This window comes from Nymphaea colorata, chromosome 1 (assembly GCF_008831285.2).
Source record: "Nymphaea colorata isolate Beijing-Zhang1983 chromosome 1, ASM883128v2, whole genome shotgun sequence".
NCBI lineage: Eukaryota > Viridiplantae > Streptophyta > Magnoliopsida > Nymphaeales > Nymphaeaceae > Nymphaea > Nymphaea colorata.
In genome coordinates this window covers 17,398,790-17,419,927 of record NC_045138.2, presented here as the reverse complement: position 1 = coordinate 17,419,927, position 21,138 = coordinate 17,398,790, and the positions used below count along the sequence as shown (strand labels likewise).

The 21,138-nt window shown below is 36.5% G+C and overlaps 1 long non-coding RNA gene across 17 annotated transcripts in view; it reads right to left on the bottom strand.

The window, feature by feature from the left end:
• The window catches only part of LOC116264575 (uncharacterized), a 46,096-nt gene that overhangs the window by 2,017 nt on the left and 22,941 nt on the right, over positions 1-21,138 (bottom strand). For 2 of the 17 annotated variants that reach the window (XR_007574976.1, XR_007574992.1), the window contains one exon: positions 1,497-1,580. The exons of the other annotated variants lie outside the window; for them this stretch is intronic. This is a non-coding gene — a long non-coding RNA (uncharacterized LOC116264575). The remainder of the gene's footprint in view (positions 1-1,496; positions 1,581-21,138) is intronic. 17 annotated transcript variants of the gene reach the window in all.

The following is a 21,138-nucleotide window of genomic DNA, read 5'->3' as shown; positions in this document are numbered from 1 at the left end:
ATAAGGAAATTCTATCTTTTGAGTTTAATCCAGTTCAATTCCATATTAATGAAACTCTACTGTATATGTACCATATGAAGCGCAGTGCAAAGTCATGTTTCTAAAAACTGATGACGTATTATGGCATTATTTGAATACAGTTTTCTGGTGTAAAAAAGAAAAGAAAAAACATGCCGAACTTTCCATATATGATTATGTATACTTAGTAATGTTGCCTGGTTTTGAGTGTCTTTGGATAGCACGGAAAATGAATTTGAGACCAAAACTCATTTTTCACAAAAACTGGTTTTGTAACACTGACGAAGATGGGGGAGAGGGGAGAGGGGAAGGGCCGGAGGTATTACAAATGCAAGTATTTTCATTTGCAATTCTTCCCCTTCATTCATTAACAGGGGCGGAGGCAGTGCGGGCACTGTGTGGCCAACTGACCACACAGACCCACAAAAGTTCTTAGTTCATATGAATATTTCAGTGAAATTTCCTCATTTACATATTGGTGCTCCTAAAATTTTAAAATTTTATAACTAATGTTCCTCAACTACAATTTTCTGTTCCTCCACCCGTTTCCCAATATATTATATGCAAACGTATTCACACACATACCATGGTCTGGCTTTTGTATCTTTCTTTATCTTGCTCTTGCTGAATAATAGTTTTACATTGTTTGGTATATTTAACGCAGATAATATTCTCATTAAACAGGTAAAAGCTCAGAGTGAAATTGACTGCTTTGCCTAACCTGTTTCTGCAGCACGCCCATCTATCTCAAGAAATGTCAATTGCTTAGGAAATCTTAAATCAACTTCAAACTGTCTACGCATTTTAAATTTCTTATCCATTCATTTGCACAAAAATACTTTATTTGTTATTTCTGTGACTAATTAAAAATTTATATAAAGTGGTGCTTGATTTGCCCTCGCCCAACTGTGGGTGGAAAAAAAACACGGCGTCCGGTCCGGACTACATCCAACCGGCCGGCCATGGCATTCAGACCATTATTTCCATAAATTTTTTTGGTCAAAATCAAGGTCGATCCGCAAAGAAATTAAAACGAAAAGAAACAATTACACTTTATAATTAAAAAACCTGATTAATAGAATTTTGAGAAAAATCATAATTAATATATATTTATTCATGCTCTAAGTTAAGCAACTTACTTTTGTAAACAATTACATGCAATGAATTTTGGAAATATAGGCTTACAACATGAATTTACAAGCTTAATGTTTGTTTACTTTAAATGTCTGTTAATACTATTATTAATTAGTTTTATTTTTTTATTTCAAAAGTAAATATATATTGGGAAAATATCAAACATACCAATTTATATGCCAGCAGTTTTCTAAAAGAATTAATTTTTTTTTCGACGATTCGTAAATTTTAAAGAAACATACCGCATTTTATGTTCTATCCATAAGCAATTTTATGATGTACCAGTTGGCTACTTTAATTAACAAAACAAACATCAGAAAAATCTAAGTGGTGTAACCTTTTACCAGTCTTGAAAATATTTTAGGGAGCCTTTCAAAACCAATAATTGGGAACCTCAGATCCACCGTCCAACCCTTCTTCCATCCGGCCTGAAACCCAAGTTTTCGTCATAAACTGAAGATCGCAAATTCAGTAAACTCAACAAGTCCTAGCTGGTTCAAAAGATAAACTTAGTACTGAACCACAAAATCATCTTAATCTATGAAACAAAAGGCACTTCCACAATACCGGCAGACACCTACCGCACCCATGTTCAACAATTTCATCCCATTAGGAAGTAAGTATCAAACATTTTATGTGAGCACCAAGAGAGGGAAATGGAGGCACATGTAAATTTTTTTTTTCTTCTCACTCTTGTTTTTTTGTTTATTTGACTGTGCCAGGCTGTGTAGCAGTTTTGTGGAAAGATATTCTTTTTCAAATCCCCCTTCCCCCTCCTCCGACTTAAATTTTATGCATTTATATAAAAAAAAAACATTTCTTCCCATGCTTCTTTTTAAAAAAATACATAAAATTCAAGACTAAGGACGAGAGACACGGGAGATTCTAATAAAAAGATCTTCCCATTAAAACGCTACCCAGCCTGGCTCAGTCAAATAAACAAACACTTCAACAAACAAAAAAGAGAAGGAGGAAAAAAACCAAAAAAAAAAAAAAACTTTAGCCTCTTTTTGGTGCTCACATTAAAACGTGTGTAGGGTCATGTACCGGCCCCATCTACCGGTTCTCTTCCTTTCTCCCCCTAGTCATCGGTTGGAACCTATTTAGCCCACTCTCCCTTTGCTAATGCATCACCAGTCACACAAACACCCATTCCTTTCAACGTGCCGTCTCGAAAGAAAACCATACGAACTGGGGGATCGAGAGTAAGATATGACAAATGAAAACATCATTTAAAGATAATGATATGTTTATTTCTACTTTGACAGCAAAGGAACATGAATTGAAAACATGACGTACAGAAATCTGAAAAATCAGAGATATGGTAAAGCATAGATGCAAATTTTGGTCCACATCGACATTTCTATATGTTAATGCAAGCAAAAAACAACGGCGAAAGTTGGGCATGTTAATTGCCTGCAAATCATATACCAATTTGTAAAACGAATTAGAAATAATAGATGAGAACTGGATGAGAATGTAACTTCTTTCTTCTTATATATGCGATTCATGAGGACCTCTTCTAGTTAAATGTGGTTTCGTTCTTTCTCTTGTCCTCTCTTCCTCTTGGTCAAGTAAAAAAGAATAGGACTGCCGAGCTTAGATAGGCCCTATTCTGCACCCCGCATGAGTTTTGAACTCTTGACTTCCCTTGAAGTTGAACTAACTAGGTGAATGGTGCTCTTATTTGATTCTTGATCCAAACGTTAAATCCAATAGAGATGCAGATATTGCACAAATGGGTCCAGATCAGGTTAGCCCTGTACCGACGTGAACGAAACGAAATTCACAAAAAATATATATTTGGCTCTGGTTCAAACCAGTTAGAAAGATCCATTTATTGAGTCTTTGGTCATGAAACTGAATATCTTCCCCGAAAAGCGAGCAGACCAACATTGGTTTGGTATTCAGATATTACGACTTTTCTTCACTTGTATGTGATATGGCATAATTGTTCATTTTCAATCGATTTTTGCACTTCTTTTTTCTCAAATTTTTTATGCTTTTAGGTAGTACTCCTTTCAATCGATTTTTGCACTTGTATGTTTTTTCTCAAATTTTTTAATTTCACAAATCAAAGTATTTTGACAACAATTTCAGACCTGGTTGAAGTGTTCAGGCAACGAGTGTGAAAAAAAAAAAACCAAAGTTCTTTTTTTGGGGAGGGTTAGGGAGCATAAGTTATTCACACCCATTTAAATATATATATTATTTGCTTAATTATTATGGTGAAGACTCGACGAAGATTGTACCACGACTTGCTTTCACATCGACGAGAGGGTAGACTTTCCAGTCTTCTTTATGATTTTCCTTTGTATATAATTTTATTTTTTCTTCATTTCATTTCCATTATAAATACTCCTTAAATAGTATCGGTCACTGGTTTTGACGTACATTGATGGAGAAAGGATTTTTTCAATCTTGTTGGTCGTTTTCCTCCTATATATTATTCCACTTTTAATTTTAATTAATTTCTATGATGAACACAATATGAAAGGTACTGCCCACTTGTTTTCACATGATTTGGTATAATAAGTGACGTAGACTCTACTGGTGAATTAACGAAAAATAAAAAAATTGATCAATCAAATGGATCGATTCGAAGTAATTAAATAAAACAAACACTTAAAAGTCTATAAAAAGTTAGAAAAATAAAAATACATAAAAAGAAAATTATATAGGGCACATGGTATAGATATATTTCTATGTGACGACAGAACAGTAGGGACGGGTTGCTTGTCAATAAGATGTAGAAAGGTACTTTGAACTGTCAAGCATGAGGTTGTTTTATGATTCTACCTTAAATATTGGTGAAGATTCATGAATTTTTTTTTAAAGTGATTCATAAATTTAACTCAACAATTGAGTAATATTTATAAAACACTCCACAATGTTCCTCATACAAACGAGTCGTTAAGCTCCGTTAATGGTCCCAAAGCTGTGAACCATTGCCCTAGGTTTCATCTTTGCCAATATCTCTTCCAAAATCAATTTCAATGCCAGGCTTTCCCCATGTGACACACATCATTTTTTTGTTCACTTTTTAAATTTTTTTTGTGTTTTAACTTTTAATAAGCTTTTATATGTTTTCCTTTTTCTTATTATTATTATTTTTTTAGAATCGGTCCATTTGATTCAATTTCTGATTTTGTTTTAGTTATATGAACAAGAGTTTATTAGTTCACTTCATACCCAATCATGTGAAAACAAGTGGGCTATACTTTTCAACTAGTCTTTATCATATAAATTAATAATTGGAGAAATAAAATTATATATGGAGAAAAACGATGAAGAAGATTGAATCAAAATTGGGTCCTCGTCATTGTAAAATCCAGTGTTATTGAAATCGGTGAATCGGCCAATTTGAATCAAATCGGCTATTTACCAGTTCGCTGAAGGCCAACTCAATGCCCATGAAAAATCTGGCGATTTTCGTATGGGTCGCCTCTCCACCTGGATAGAAGGACGACCAAAAGTTATACAACTAGCCCTTCAACCTTTTTTCTATTAAAATAGAGCATACAATAAGTTTTAATTTATTTTGTTGCACCTTAAATCATAACTCATTGTGATTGCTACTAAAAAAATGCTGCTAGCAGTTGCAGAATCGCCATTAACTGAGTTCACTGTGTTCTTTTTTTTTAGTTTTTAAAAATTTTTCTTCTTTTCCCGTCTGATTTTTCAATTGTTTAATTTTTATATCTAAATAAAACTTTAATTAATTCTTATTCACAAACTATTCGGATTCGATTCACCCGTTCATAGAATCATTTAGCTTTCAGATTCGAAATTTGAAGGCATTGCTAAAAAACGTGTTTCATCAAGTATTTATAATAAAAATTGAATAAAGAAAAAGAATATAATTATATATAGAGAAAAATGGGAAGGAAGATTGTGAAATTTTGCCCTCTCCAATGTGAAGGCAAGTGGGCAGTACTTTTCATGGAATGTTGACCATAATAATTAAATAATTGAAAAAAATAAAATGTATATAAGGAGGAAAATGATGAGGAAGATTGGAGAATCCTCTCCTTCCTTATCAGCCTAAAGATTATTTCAAGTAATTGGTTCATCTCTTATCTCTTACTTAGTGAATCCATTTAATTCTTATATATTATTCTCAAGGGAGGGGGCCAGTCAGTCCCATATTCAAACTTTTGTTGCATCAACTTTTTGTAGTGCAAAAAATAATGAGGTATCGATATGAAAGTTGAGGTAGAGTGGTGGTGTTAACCTATACAACAAAAATAAGTCGTCCTAAACTTTAAGAGGATTGAGGTCGGAGAAGTGAAGGTTTGGGCCTTCATTCGACTCAATTTCATACTCTTTCAGTGGGTTGAAAATTGCTTCTCTGATTTGCTTCTCAGTTTTTAGTTTATCGTTATTTTTTATTATCTTTTTCATAAAGTGCTTCTGCTTTCATGTCTTCTATTTTTTATTTTTAAAGCCCAACCCAACATATCCCCTAGAGAGAGAGAGAGAGAGAGAGAGAGAGAGAGAGAGAGAAGAGAGAAGAGAGAGAGAGAGAGAGAGAGAGAGAGAAGAGGTTATAAGCCTCTTAGGAAAGGGACAACAAATTACACCAAAATATAGAACATGAGAAGGAAAATGGAAACAATCGGATCCAGAAGACATAAGTTTTCGAGCAAATTTCAGATTAATGGGGGCTGCATGAGAAAGCATGAGAAAAACGAGGAGAAAATATAGGGAAGGGATCATCAACACGAGAGCATCTTCACTCATTTCACTCACGAAATCCCGAAATTAGACAGCGAGCGAAAGGCGATTGCATACTTGTCGTGCTCTACGAGAGCAGCAGCGATGTGAAGAGAAGGAGACGCCGTCGAAGGCGACGGCGAGTATGCCATGTACCGGCCGCCCGAAGACATCTCTCTCGCTCTCTCTCTCTCTCTCCAGAGTCTATGGCGGTGCTCCCACAGCTCCACTCTCCCCTCTCAGTTTGCCACGATACCCAGCGTTTTATACTGCTCGTAGCAGAGAGAAAGAGTAGCTGCTCTCCTCTCCCGTAATTTTCGTGTTTAATTCGGCTCAACACGAAAATTACGGGAGAGGAGAGCAGCTACTCTTTCTCTCTGCTACGAGCAGTATAAAACGCTGGGTATCGTGGCAAACTGAGAGGCGAGAGTGGAGCTGTGGGAGCACCGCCATAGACTCTGGAGAGAGAGAGAGAGAGAGCGAGAGAGATGTCTTCGGGCGGCCGGTACATGGCATACTCGCCGTCGCCTTCGACGGCGTCTCCTTCTCCTCACATCGCTGCTGCTCTCGTAGAGCACGACAAGTATGCAATCGCCTTTCGCTCGCTGTCTAATTTCGGGATTTCGTGAGTGAAATGAGTGAAGATGCTCTCGTGTTGATGATCCCTTCCCTATATTTTCTCCTCGTTTTTCTCATGCTTTCTCATGCAGCCCCCATTAATCTGAAATTTGCTCGAAAACTTATGTCTTCTGGATCCGATTGTTTCCATTTTCCTTCTCATGTTCATATATTTTGGTGTAATTTTGCTTCAACAGTTTCCTACAAATGGTTTCTGGAAATTACACCACCACAAACGATTTAGAACCACAAGAAGAATAATCTGCTAAATTCCATCCAGTTTGATTATTAACCATGTTAATAAAATTAGTTCAGAAGCAACATCAATTTTGAAAGGTTTCCACTTCCAACCCTTCCAGTATTTCATTGTGGATTGATGCTCCTGAGGAAGGAAGAAAATGAAAAGAAAAGGTCACTGAGAAAAATCTTAACCAATCAACAAAAACCAAAATTTTCAAAATATGATCACTTCCGGGGTCAGTGTTTCCAGTCCAGAGGAGTAGTGCTTAAGGAAATAAAACAGATGAAATATATTGGGTTGCTTGCTTTCACCAATATCTTGTGTTGGTGCTTCTCCGGCACTATATATATATATATATATATATATATATATATAGAGAGAGAGAGAGAGAGAAAGAAAGAGAGATTGAAGGCGGGACTTTTTTTTCTTGGAAAAACGTCACCAGTTTGGCTTGTTAAAAACGGGTAAAATTCAAAAAAGAAAAGACTAGAGAGCTGAAGGCTTCTAACTTTTTGCCCTCAAAATGTTTTTCTGTGTACACAAAAAGATGTTTTACTTGGACTTGTTGAGCCTATCAGACTGCCCCTGCAGATTGATGCTTATTGAGATATCCTTTATCATCATCATCTTGGGCAAAAACATGTAGCATGTGATTCGTTATGTGGTGGTGACCAACAAACTGGAGGAAGAAAAGAAAGATTGGATTTGATTTTTTTTTTGTTTTCATTCAAACAAGTGGAAAAAGCTTTTTTTCTTTCTTGAGGCGATGAGTATGGAGGATGGAGCAGGGGTGGTAGGCATGAACGGCGGCTGATTAATTTGAGTTTTTGCCGTGAAGAAAAACAGCACACGATTTTTGGGTTTGCTTTTAGTAAATGCCTGTTACTTGTTACTTGTCGGTGCAGGTTTTGCAAAGTGGGCTCCTTATGGATATGATAATGGGGATTGGGATGAGGGTGTGAATTGATTAGGGGAAAAGGATTAAGCGGTTCTGACTTTCTTAGTAAGGTAAGGTAAGGTAAGGAGGAGGAGGAGCCACTATGAATATGCTCCTTCTCCCTTCCCCTTTAAGAGCATTTCATATTCAGCTCCTCTTTCCTGGCATTCTTTTCTTCTCTCTTCACATTCACATTTTTTGATGCAAGCTGTTGACTAGTTTTACCTAGCAGAAGAAGAAAAGAAAGAGTGCAAGCCACCATCTCCTTCTCCAGCTTCCTCCTCTTACCTTTTCTTCCCAAACCAAAATCGTCAGCTCCCCATCAAAGCAGCCACGTCCTCCCTCTCCGACGATGACTCCCATGATCGTCAGCTCCCCTCGCTAGCAATCGGATTTGCAAACATAACCGGTTACTCCATCATATCTGGCCTCGGGCTGGAGATGGAGCCCTTTTGCGGCCAGGCCTACCGCAAGCAGCAGTGGAAGCTTCTAGACTGCTCCGTGGGGTGGTCTGCTCTGATGGCCATGCTGACTTGCGTGTCACTGTGCTTGGATTGTTGGTGGTACGAAATCATGGTGGTGCTCTACGGGCTGCTGGTGAACCCAAAGGAGACTATCGTGGCGAGAGTATTTTTGTCCTGGCCTCACCATAATAAAAACACAGATACCATCGCCTCCTTTGGGTCCGCCAGCAGCTCGCAGAGCACCACCATGATTTCATACCACCACCACTCCAAGCAGACTCAAGTCGGCACGGCCAGTCGGAGCAGCCCACCCCACCCACGGAGCAGTACAGATGCTTCCATTGCTGCGTGCCGTAGCCCTGGCTTCCGAAGGGCTCCATCCCCATCACCAGGCCAGATATGACGGAGTAACCGATTATGTTTGCAAATCCGATTGCTAGCGATGGGAAATGATGATTATGGGAGTCATCGTGGTCGGAGAGGGGGGACGTGGCTTTGATGGGGAGCTGACGATTTTCTCGGGTGCGAATAGGTAAGAGGATGAAGCTACCCATCCTTGCTAGACCTTTTCATCTCAAACCAAAAAATTTTTTAAATAAAATATTTTTTGTTTAAGTCATAAATAGTAAAATGCTTACATTGTACTGGAGGATGTAATATGCTATTTTTAGTACTTTACAAACAAAAAGCATTTTAAGAGTCCACATGGTTTTACTGTAGTGCCTTCTCAAAGGCTCGTGTGGGCATCAGCCTACATCACAACACATTTGCGTCCGCTGCTGCTCTAATTATATTATAACACTAATATTTGGTCAAGTATCTTGTACTTTTGGTGAATTTTGAAATTAAAGTGAACTTAACCATTCCCATACAGTTTTCCAGTGAAACCATTCACATAAGTATTAAACTGTAACCTCCACCTGATCAATTGTAGAGCACTCTTGATAAAGAAATCCTTCGGCGTTTCACAACACAACACCAATGCATTCCGAATCTCCGATGCTATGGACAGTTTTTTTCGTTGTGTTTGCCCAATAATGCATTGGGTGGCTGTGATTGGATGAAACTTAAAATGACTCGTTGCCTTCAACTTATTTAATATACATATATATACTTTTATTCAGCAGTTTTGTTCATTCCAACCTTTCGCACCCGCTCGCCTAATTTTCTTTCGAGACGACACAGTGGAAGGAAGGGGTGTTTGTGTGGTTAATGATGCATTAGCAATGGGACGAGTCTGTTAAATTGTTGTTGGGGGCCAACCGATAGCCAGCGGTAGGATAGAAAGGAACCGGTACAGGGTACTGGAACCCACCTTAAGTGTTTACATGAGTGGACACGTCTTTTTATGTGAGCACCAAGAGAGGTAAATGGAGGCACATGTAGATGTTTTTTTGTTCTTCTCACTCTTTTTTTTTCTTTATTTGACTGTGCCAGGCTGTGTAGCACTTTGGTGGAAAGATATTCTTTTTCAAATCCCTCTCCCCCCTCTTCCGACTTAAATTTTATGCATTTATATAAAAAAAACATTTCTTCCTATGCTTCATTTTACAAAAATACATAAAATTTAAGAGTAAGGACTAGAGACGGGAGATTCTAATAAAAAGATCTTCCCATTAAATCGCTTCCCAGCCTGGCTCAGTCAAATAAACAAACACTTCAACAAACAAAAAAGAGGGAGGAAAAAAACCAAACCTACTTAGCCCACTCTCCCTTTGCTAATGCATCACCAGCCACTCAAACACCCATTCCTTTCAACGTGCCGTCTCGAAAGAAAACCATACAAACTAGGGGATGGAGAGTAAGATATGACAAATGAAAACATCATTTAAAGATAATGATATGTTCATTTCTACTTTGACTGCAAGGAACATGAATTGAAAACATGACATACAGATCTGAAAAAGCAGAGATATGGTAAAGTATAGATTCAAATTTTGGTCCACATCGACATTTCTATATGTTAATGGAAGCAAAAAACAACGGCGAAAGATGGGCATGTTAATTGCCTGCAAATCATATACCAATTTGTAAATCGAATTAGAAATAATAGATGAGAACTGAATGAGAATGTAACTTTTTTCTTCTTATATATGCGATTCATGAGGACCTCTTCTAGTTAAATGTGGTTTCGTTCTTTCTCTTGTCCTCTCTTCCTCTTGGTCAAGTAAAAAAGAATAGGATTGCTGAGCTTAGATAGGCCCTATTCTGCACCCGGCATGAGTTTTGAACTCTTGACCTCCCTTGAAGTTGAACTAATTAGGTGAATGGTGCTCTTATTTGGTTTTTGATCCAAACGTTAAATCCAATAGAGATGCAGATTTTGCACAAATGGGTCCAGATCAGTTTAGCCCTCTACCAATGTGAACGAAATGAACTTTATAAAAAATATATATCTGGCTCTGGTTCAAACAAGTTATAAAGATCCATTTTTTGAGTTTTTGGTCATGAAAATGGATATCTTTCGCGAAAAGCTTGCAGACCAACATCGGGTTGGTATTCAGTATTATGACGTCTCTTCACTTGTATGTGATATGGCATAATTCTTCATTTTCAATCCATTTTGCACTTTTTTTCCCTCGGAGTATTTAAGCATTTAGGTAGTACTGTTTGGAGAACTAGGTTTAATTTCACAAACCAAAGTATTTTAACGACAATTTCAGACTTGGTTGAAGTGTTTAGGCAACGACTGTGAAAAAAAACCAAAGTTTTTTTTTTTGAGGGTTAGGGGGCATAAGTTATTCACACCCATTTAAATATATATATTATTTACTTAATTATTATGGTGAAGACTCCACGAAGATTGTACCACCCACTTGCTTTAACATCGACCGACTTTCCAGTCTTCCCTATAATTTTCCTTTGTATATAATTTATTTTTTTCGTCGTTTCATTTCTATTATAAATACTCCTTACATAGTATCGGTCACTGGTTTTGACGTACATTGATGGAGAAATGATTTTTTCAATCTTCCTGGCCGTCTTCCTCTTATATATATGTACTCATCCCAAATTTTTTCAAAAGACTATGCACTTTTATCAAAACAGAAAATGCCATTTTCAGATCGAAATTAGATCCAAAACCCCAATTCAAATCCACATCAAGCATTTCAGACTCATTTGCCCTTTTTTTGACAAAAAAACCTCATTTTGAAGGGCGATTTTAGTCTTTTTGGTGGGCAAGAATCATTTGCCCCTCTTTTTGGGAAAGGACTTCCTTTTAAAAGTTGATTTTGGTCTTTTTGGTTTGCAAGACCCATTTGCCCCTTCTTTTAAAGGATGATCTTAGTCTTTTTGGGTGGATAAAAGACCAACTCATTTTTTAAAAAATATATATATTTTTATAAACCTAATCACCAATCATACCCATTTTCAAACTATTTCTTTTTAAAAATAATTCAAAATTATGAGAAATTTGGACGAAAATGAGGTGAAATTTAAAAAAAAAAATTCAAAATTTTGTTTTTCGCTCCAAAATCCTTTATAAATACCCCACACTTCACCCCTCTTGGGTAAGATTGGCCCTTGGGAAAAATCTTAGAGTATTCTCACTTGAAGACTTAGGGTTTCTCTTGAACTCTCTCTCTCTCCTCCTTTTTTCATTTCTCTTCAACTTGGAGCTAGCTACAATTCTTCAAGAAAGCACCAAAGAACCCTTGGAGGAATCATCTTCATCATATTGGAGCTTCATTCAAGATGAGTTCATGTTTATTTCAACCATGATTGTTCATTTTTCCTAATTCATTTTCTCAATGAGAGGTATGTAATCATCATCCCTCTCATTTCTCTCATATTTTCATTTCTCTCTTCTTCCTCTTCCCATGGCCAAAAAGGTAGCTCTCAACTCTATTTTAGAACCAAGAGCTTATGCTCAAGTGCACCGGGAGTATGAAAAGATGAGATGATCTTTCATTTTCATTTTTGAGTTATGTTATCTCATTTCTTGACTACATTCTTGTTGTTCTTTTGCTTCTTCCTATTTTCCTGTCTTTTTCATTTACTCATAAGAGATAACTCTCAACTCTGTTTTAGAGCCAAGAGGCTATGCTCAAGTGTGTCGGGAACATGAAAAAATGAGATAATATTTCATTTCATTTATGAATCTTGTTTTATTTCTTTTCTTGAATATTGCTTATATATTATCTATGTGTAGGTTCTTGATTTTCCATTTATATTTTGCATCTCTCGTTTTCTTTCTTCCTCACTTTTCCACGGCCATATGAGATAGCTCTCACTCTCTAGAGTCAAGAGGCTATGCTCGAGTGCACCGGGAACATGAGAGTATGGTTTTTTATATTATCCATGTATAGTTATTTGATTTTTCATTTATATGTGAATGCACGGTAAGATATGTGAACTCTCGTGTATATATATATATATATATATATATAATATATATATATATATATATTATATATATATATATATATATACTTGTATTACATTTTAAAATTTCTCTTTCTCTTTCTAAAATGATTTTCTCTTCTCCACTTGATATAAACATCATTTTCATAAGCTTTCATATATGAAGGGTGGGTATCGGGCTGGGCCGGGCCGGCCCGATCGATTTAAATTAATAAAATATTTTTTAATTTTAAAATAATATTTTTTAATATAAAATGTATTTATTAAGAATAAAAAATATTATTTAAAAATTAAAATATATATATATATTTTAAACTGGCCGGGCCGGGCCGAGCCGGGCCTGGCTGTCGTGCCGGGGCCCGGCCCTGGCCGGGATTTTCTCAACCCAAACCCGGCTCATACCGGGCTGGGCTGGCCCGGCCTGACACCCAGCTCTATCATATATGTATACAAATACATATCTTTCTTTTTCAAAATATGTGATTTTATGATTTTCAAGATCTTTTTTTTCTCTATATCCCTCTTGGGATGTAGTCCTTCATCTTTTCCATTCTCTCAATATCTTACCATTTAAGATTTTAATTTTTCATTTGCCGACTTCATCAAGACCACAAACCAAGTAATCACCCAATATTGGATTCATGCTTGATGGTTTACAACCTCAATTCATTTTCAAAAACTTTTCCTTCATATATATAATATTTACGAAACCAAAAATGTTATATGTATGTTGTGGTAGGAATGCATCTAGATGAATGATTTTTCCTTTCAATCATATAGGATCAATGCATCCATTCATTTTCACTCACTTCATATCACGTATGATCACAAGCACCTCTCTAACAGAACTTAAGCAAGATGATACGAAACTCTAAGTAGGTGGTAACCGAATTAAAGCAAAATCTCAAACCTACTTAATGTTTTAAGAGAACACTAAAATGATTCCAAAATGACTTTTCAAGCTTTCCAATGATATTCATAAGGATTTCCTTCTAATTTTCTCAAAACATTTCATATTCTTAAGCAACTCTTCAAGAACATTTTCAAAAATTCGAAACATCAAACTTTCAATATTTTTCTACAATGCATATACAATCAAAGATATCTTCAAGTTAAAACGAAATGCATCAATAACAAACATTGTCATTGGGTTGATTACCTCTGGTAAAGGCACCAGAAACGGTCGACCCCCGTACCGATGGGCGAGTCCCTTTCTTTCCTATTTCAAAATAAAAACTCATTTTTCTAGAGCACTCCAAAACCAACCAAAAATTTTCAAATGCAAAAAATATAATTCCACTTTTTATTTTAATTAATTTCTATGAAGAACACAATATGAAAGGTACTGCTCACTTGCTTTCACATGATTTGGAATAAGTGACGTAGACTCTAGTGGTGAATTAACGAAAAATAAAAAATTGATCAATCAAATGGATCAATTTGAAGTAATTCAATAAAAAAACACTTAAAAGTCTATAAAAAGTTAGAAAAATAAAAATACATAAAAAGTAAATTATATAGGGCACATGGTATATATATATTTCTATGTAACGAAAGAACAGTAGGGACAGGTTCCCTGTCAATAATAAGATGCAGAAAGGTACTTTTGAACTATCTGGCATGAGGTTGTTTTACGAATCTACCTTAAATATTGGAGAAGATTCATGAAAAAATTATTCAAGTGGTTCATAAATTTAACTCAATAATTGAGTAAGATTCATAAAACACTCGCACAATGTTCCTCATGCAAACGAGTCGTTAAGCTCCGTTAATGGTCCCAAAGCTGAGAGTCAATGCCTTAGGTTTCATCTTTGCCTATATCTCTACCAAAATCTATTTCAATGCCCGGCTTACCCCAAGTGACACACATCATTTTTTTGTTCACATTTTAATTTTTTTTTTGTTTTTTAACTTTTAATAAGCTTTTATATGTTTCCCTTTTTCTTATTATTATTATTTTTTTAGAATCGGTCCATTTGATTCAATTTTTTATTTTGTTTTAGTTATATGAACAAGAGTTTATTAGTTCACTTCATACCCAATCATGTGAAAACAAGTGGGCAATACTTTTCACTAGTCTTTACCATATAAATTAATAATTGGAGAAATAAAAATATATATGGAGAAAAACGATGAAGAAGATTGAATCAAAATTTGGTCCTAATTGTAAAATCCAGTGTTATTAAAATCGGTGAATCGGCCAATTCGAATCAAATTGGCTCTTTACCAGTTCGCTGAAGGCCAACTCAATGCCCATGAAAAATCTGGTGATTTTCGTATGGATCCGCTGCTCCACCTGGATAGAAGGACAACCAAAAGTTCTACAAATAGCCCTTGAACCTTTTTTTCTATTAAAATAGAGCATACAATAAGTTTTAATTTATTTCGTTGCGTTTTGATTGCTACTAAAAAAAATGTTGCTAGCATTAAATGAGTTCATTGTGTTCTTTTTTTTAGTTTTTAAAAATTTTTCTTCTTTTCCCGACTGATTTTTCAATTGTTTAATTTTTATATCTAAATAAATCTTTAATTAATTCTTATTCACAAACGATTCGGATTCGATTCACCGGTTCATAGAATCATTTAGCTTTCAGATTCAAAATTTGAAGACATTGCTAAAAAAAAGTATTTCATCAAGTATTTATAATAAAAATTAAATAAAGAAAAAGAATATAATTACATATAGAGAAAAATGGTAAGGAAGATTCTAAAATTTTGCCCTCACTAATGTGAAGCCAAGTGGGCGGCACTTTTCATGGAATGTTGACCATAATAATTAAACAATTGAAAAAAATAAAATGTATATAGGGAGGAAAATGATGAGGAAGATTGGAGAATCCTCTCCTTCCTTATCAGCCTAAAGATTATTTCAAGTAATTAGTTCATCTCTCACTTAGTGAATCCATTTAATTCTTATATATTATTCTCGAGGGAGGGGGCCAGTAAGCAGTCAGCCCCGGTTTCAAACTTTTGTAGCATCAACTTTTTGTACTGCAAAAAATAATGAGGTTTCGATATGAAAGTTGAAGTAGTGTGGTGGTGTTAACCTATACAACAAAAGTATGTCGTCCTGAACGCTAAGAGGATTGAGGTCGGAGAAGTGAAGGTTTGGTCCTTTATTCGATTCAATGACATACTCTCTTAGGAAATTTTTAGTGAGAGATGCTGTAATGAGCTTTTTCAGCGGGATGAAAATTGTTTCTCAAATATGTTTTCGATTTTCTTCTCAGTTTTTAGTTTATCGTTATTTTTTATTATCTTTTTCATAAAGTACTTACGCTTTCATGGCTTCTATTTTTTATTTTTAATGTCCCAAATGGAAGAACCCAACATATCCCTTATAGAGAGAGAGAGAGAGAGAGAGAGAGAGAGAAGAGGTTATAAGCCTCTTAGGACAGTGACAAGAAATGGGGACCTTTTCAAGAGTTTCCTGCAAATGGTTTCTGGAAATTACACCACCATAAACGATTTAGAACCACAAGAAGAATAATCTGCTAAATTCCATCCAGTTATATAATTAACCATGTTCATAAAATTAGTTCAGAAGCAACAACAATTTTGAAAGGTTCCTGCTTCCAACCCTTCTAGTATTTCATTGCGGAGTGATGCTCCCCAGAAAGGAAGAAAATGAAACGAAAAGGTCACTGAGAAAAATCTTATTCAATCAACAAAAACCAAATTTTTCAAAATATGATCATTTCGGGGTCACTGTTTCCAGTCCACAGGATTAGTGCTTTAGGGAATAAAACAGATGAAATATATTGGGTTGCTTGCTTTCTGGTGAGGGTTTCTCTTTTGAGGGGATTGTATTCGATATCTTGTGTTGGTGCTTCTCCGGCATTAAAAAGATATATATATATATATATATATATATATATATATATATATATATATATATATATATATATATATATATAACAACCCGACTCACTCCCGGACTCGGACCCCTGGTCTGGCGGATCCCAACCCGCCCCCTAGCAGTTTCGGCTCCAAACCTAAAAAGGCTAGGAACCTCAACAATCATCTCATTAGATCCTCTCTTTATAAGTCCTCGAAGATCCCTCACAATCTTCGATACGGAACTAAACTTTTGGGGTGTTACAATATATATATATATATATATATATTATATATATATATATATATATATATATATATATATATATATATATATAGAGAGAGAGAGAGAGAGAGAGAGAAAGAGATTGAAGGCGAGACTTTTTTTCTTGGAAAAACGTCACCGGTTTGGCTTGTTAAAAACCGGTAAAATTCAAAAAAGAAAAGACTAGAGAGCTGAAGGCTTCTAACTTTTTGTCCTCAAAATGTTTTTTTGTGTACACAAAAAGATGTTTTACTTGGACTTTTCGAGCCTATCAGACTGCCCCTGCAGATTGATGCTTATTGAGATATCCTTTATCATCATCATCTTGCGCAAAAACATGTAGCTTGTGATTCTTTGACGTTATGTGGTGACGAACAAACTGGAGGAAGAAAAGAAAGATTGGATTTGTTTTTTTTTTTTTTGTTTTCATTCAAACAAGTAGAAAAAGCTTTTTTCTTTCTTGAGGCGATGAGTATGGAGGATGGAGCAGGGGTGGTAGGCATGAACGGCGGCTGACTAATTTGAGTTTTTGCTGTGAAGAAAAACAGCACACGATTTTTGGGTTTGCTTTTAGTAAATGCCTGTTACTTGTTACTTGTCGGTGCAGGTTTTGCAAAGTGGGCTCCTTATGGATATGATAATGGGGATTGGGATGAGGGTGTGAATTGATTAGGGGAAAAGGATTAAGCGGTTCTGACTTTCTTAGTAAGGTAAGGTAAGGTAAGGAGGAGGAGGAGCCACTATGAATATGCTCCTTCTCCCTTCCCCTTTAAGAGCATTTCAAATTCAGCTCCTCTTTCCTTGCATTCTTTTCTTCTCTCTTCACATTCACATTCTTTGATGCAAGCTGTTGACTAGTTTTACGTAGCAGAGGAAGAAAAGAAAGTGTGCAAGCCACCATCTCCTTCTCCAGCTTCCTCCTCTTACCTTTTCTTCCCAAACCAAAATCGTCATCTCCCCATCAAAGCAGCCACGTCCTCCCTCTCCGACGATTACTCCCATAATCGTCAGCTCCCCTCGCTTGCAATCGGATTTGCAAACATAACGGGTTACTCCGTCATATCTGGCCTCGTGATGGGGATGGAGCCATCTGCGGCAAGGCCTACGGCAGGCAGCAATGGAGGCATCTAGACTGCTCCATGAGGTGGTCTGCTCCGATGGCCGTGCTGACTTGCGTGTCAGTGTGCTTGGAGTTTTGGTGGTACAAAATCATGGTGGTGCTCTGCGGGCTGCTGGCGAACCCAATGGAGGCGACGGTGGTGAGGCTGTTTTCGTTCTGGCCGCACCAGAGAAAAACCACAGACACCATCGCCTCCTTTGGGACCACCAGCAGCTCGCAGAGCACCACCATGATTTCATACCACCACCACTCCAAGCAGACTCAAGTCGGCATGGCCAGCCGGAGCAGCCCACCCCACCCGCAGAGCTATACAGAAGCTTCCATTGCTGCGTGTCGTAGCCCAGGCTGCAAAAGGGCTCCATCCCCATCACCAGGCCAGATATGACGGAGTAACCGATTATGTTTGTAAATCCGATTGCTAGTGAGGGGAGCTGATGATTATGGGAGTCATCGTGGTCGGAGAGGGGGGACGTGGCTTTGATGGGGAGGTGACGATTTTCTGGGGTGCCAAAAGGTAAGAGGATGAAGCTACCCCTCCTTGCTAGACTTTTTCATCTCAAACCAAAAAACTTTTTAAATAAAATATTTTTTGTTTAAGTCATAAATAGTAAAATGCTTACATTGTTCTCGAGGATGTAATATGTTATTTTTAGTACTTTACAAACAAAAAGCATTTTAAGAGTCCACATGGTTTTACTGTAGTGCCTTCTCAAAGGATCGTGTGGGCAACAGTGTACATCACAACACAGTTGCCTCCGCTGCCGCTCTAATTATATTATAACACTAATATTTGGTCAACTATCTTGTATTTTTGGTGAATTTTGAAATTAAAGTGAACTTAACTATTCCCATACAGTTTTCCAGTGAAACCATTCACATAAGTATCAACCTGTAACCTCCACCTGATCAATTTTAGAGCACTGTTGTTAAAGAAATCCTTCGGCCTTTCACAACACAACACCAATACATTCTGAGTCTCCGATGCTATGGACAGTTTTTTTTCGTTGTGTTTGCCCAGTAATGCATTGGGTGGCCGTGATTGGATGAAACTTAATATGACTCGTTGCCGTCAACTTATTTAATATACAAATTTATACTTCTATTCAGCAAACATAATCGGTTTGCCCAATAATGCATTGGGTGGGCAAGAATCATTTGCCCCTCCTTTTGAGAAAGGACTTCCTTTTAGAAGTTGATTTTGGTCTTTTTGGTTTGCAAGACCCATTTGTCCCTTCCTTTAGATGATGATCTTAGTCTTTTTGGGTGGAGAAAAGACCAACTCATTTTTTTAAAAATATATATATTTTTATAAACCTAATCACCAATCATACCCATTTTCAAACTATTTCTTTTTCAAAATAATTCAAAATTATGAGAAATTTGGACGAAAGTGAGGTGAAAGTTAAAATGACTCGTTCTGGCCGCATTAGAGGAAAACCACAGACACCATCGCCTCCTTTGGGACCACCAGCAGCTCGCAGAGCACCACCATGATTTCATACCACCACCACTCCAAGCAGACTCAAGTCGGCATGGCCAGCCGGAGCAGCCCACCCCACCCGCGGAGCAGTACAGATGCTTCCATTGCTGCGTGCCGTAGCCCTGGCTTCCGAAGGGCTCCATCCCCATCACCAGGCCAGATATGACGGAGTAACCGATTATGTTTGCAAATCCGATTGCTAGCGAGGGGAAATGATGATTATGGGAGTCATCGTGGTCGGAGAGGGGGGACGTGACTTTGATGGAGAGCTGACGATTTTCTGGGGTGCGAATAGGTAAGAGGATGAAGCTACCCCTCCTTGCTAGACCTTTTCATCTCAAACCAAAAAATTTTTTAAATAAAATATTTTTTGTTTAAGTCATAAATAGTAAAATGCTTACATTGTTCTGGAGGATGTAATATGCTATTTTTAGTACTTTACAAACCAAAAGCATTTTAAGAGTCCACATGGTTTTACTGTAGTGCCTTCTCAAAGGCTTGTGTGGGCACTGCCTACATCACACACAATTGCCTCCGCTGCTGCTCTAATTATATTATAACACTAATATTTGGTCAACTATCTTGTACTTTTGGTGAATTTTGAAATTAAAGTGAACTTAACCATTCCCATACAGTTTTCCAGTGGAACCATTCACATAAGTATCAAACTGTAACCTCCACCTGATCAATTGTAGAGCACTGTTGATAAAGAAATTCTTCGGCCTTTCACAACACAACACCAATGCATTCCGAATCTCCGATGCTATGGACAGTTTTTTTCGTTGTGTTTGCCCAATAATGCATTGGGTGGCCGTGATTGGATGAAACTTAAAATGACTTGTTGCCTTCAACTTATTTAATATACATATATGACTGATTTTTCAATTGTTTAATTTTTATATCTAAATAAATCTTTACTTAATTCTTATTCACGAACTATTCGGATTCGATTCACCGGTTCATAGAATCATTTAGCTTTCAGATTCAAAATTTGAAGACATTGCTTAAAAAAAGTATTTCATCAAGTATTTATAATAAAAATTAAATAAAGAAAAAGAATTTAATTATATATAGAGAAAAATGGTAAGGAAGATTGTAAAATTTTGCCCTCACTAATGTGAAGGCAAGTCGGCGGCACTTTTCATGGAATGTTGACCATAATAATTAAACAACTGAAAAAAATAAAATGTATATAGGGAAGAAAATGATGAGGAAGATTGGAGAATCCTCTCCTTCCTTATCAGCCTAAAGATTATTTCAAGTAATTGGTTCATCTCTCACTTAGTGAATCCATTTAATTCTTATATATTATTCTCGAGGGAGGGGGCCAGTAAGCAGTCATACCGGATTCAAACTTTTGTAGCATCAACTTTTTGTACTGCAAAAAATAATGAGGTATCGATGTGAAAGTTGAGGTAGAATGGTGGTGTTAACCGATACAACAAAAGTATGTCGTCCTGAACTCTAAGAGGATTGAGGTCGGAGAAGTGAAGGTTTGGGCCTTCATTCGACTTAATGACATTCTCTTTTGGGAAATTTTTAGTGACAGATGTTGTAATGAGCTTTTTCAGTGGGTTGGAAATTGTTTCTCAAATATGTTTTTGATTTGCTTCTCAGTTTTTAGTTTATCGTTATTTTTTATTATCTTTTTCATAAAGTGCTTCTGCTTTCATGTCTTCTATTTTTTATTTTTAATGCCCCAAATGCAAGAACCCAGCATATCCCCTAGAAAGAGAGAGAGAGAGAAGAGGTTATAAGCCTCTTAGGACATGGACAAGAAATGGGAATCTTTTCAAGAGTTTCCTACAAATGGTTTCTGGAAGTTACACCACCACAAACGATTTAGAACCACAAGAAGAATAATCTGCTAAATTCCATCCAGTTTGATTATTGACCATGTTCATAAAATTAGTCCAGAAGCAACATCAATTTTGAAAGGTTCC